Consider the following 503-nt stretch of genomic DNA (forward strand, 5'->3'; position numbering starts at 1 on the left):
AATTCCGCCATCTATCTAGCTTATACCACGAAGATTCTGTTGGGGAATCTAAGCGATATACACTCAAGCCCTGTTGCATGTAGAACGGAAGTGGTTGTCAATCACGCGCGTTCATAAATGAGAATGATAATGAGGGTAATCTGACTCATAACATTCATCCTGTTCTTGAGTATGAATGAATATCTTGGAATAAGAATAAGATAGAAACCGAATAAGAGATAATAGAATTTCATTAATACTTGAGGTACAGCAGAGCTCCACACCCTTAATCTATGGTGTGCAGAAACTCCACCGTTGAAAATACATAAGCAAAGAGTTTAGGCATGGCCGAATGGCCAGCCCTCTCTAACATGATCAATGATCCCCTAAGATGAAGAATAAAACAAAACTGAGATCAAAGATGAAACGTGGTCAAAAGACAACTAATACAATAGTTAAATGTTCTATTTATACTAGACTAGCTCCTAGGGTTTACATGAGTAAGTAATTGATGCATAAATTCA

This window comes from Arachis duranensis, chromosome 6 (genome assembly GCF_000817695.3).
Source record: "Arachis duranensis cultivar V14167 chromosome 6, aradu.V14167.gnm2.J7QH, whole genome shotgun sequence".
In the NCBI taxonomy this organism is placed as follows: domain Eukaryota; kingdom Viridiplantae; phylum Streptophyta; class Magnoliopsida; order Fabales; family Fabaceae; genus Arachis; species Arachis duranensis.